The following is a 718-nucleotide window of genomic DNA, read 5'->3' on the forward strand; positions in this document are numbered from 1 at the left end:
CCCAAATGGAGCAGAAAGCATGAGGGGAAAGCATGGTCTTGGATATATATGAAAAACCCATTTTTATGATGAACAAATAATACTGACATTCTCACATGTGCATGTGGCTATCTTTTGAAAAGGTGGAACTCAATGGGAAAGAAATAGGAAACCCTTTCATTTTTTCCCCACCACTAATAATATATGTTCTGTTGGATAACATTTCCACACCCACTGATCATCTCAGACAGTTCCAATTACTTTTGGATAGTTTTTGATTATAGCAACAGTTTTGTTTCCCTCATTAAGAGTCATTCCTGGGGGAGGCGGGGCAAGATGGTGGAGGAGTAGGAGACCTGGATTTCGTCTCCTCTCAGGAATTCAGCTGGATAGGGATCAAACCATTCTGAACACCTACAAACTCAACAGGAGATCGAAGAAAAGAAGAACAACAACTCTCTCATCAGAAAAGCGACCACTTTCTGGAAGGTAGGACGTGCGGAAAAGTGAATCCAAGGCTATATTCGGGAGGATAGATGGTGGAGGAGGGGCCTCCGTTGGCCACTTCTGGCAAGTGATAGAGCCGCGGAGCACAAAATCGGAACTTTTAAAAGTCTGCTCCGCCGAGGGACGTCACTCTGGTGGCTAAGTGGGGGGTGGAACCCTCCAGGACAGTGTGGTCTCAGGACCCTCGGGGTCACAGAAAGACCGGGGTGCCTGAGTGTGGCAGAGCTCCCAG

The sequence above is a fragment of the Leptonychotes weddellii genome, chromosome 11 (genome assembly GCF_054177405.1).
Source record: "Leptonychotes weddellii isolate Sample4059 chromosome 11, ASM5417740v2, whole genome shotgun sequence".
Lineage (NCBI taxonomy): Eukaryota > Metazoa > Chordata > Mammalia > Carnivora > Phocidae > Leptonychotes > Leptonychotes weddellii.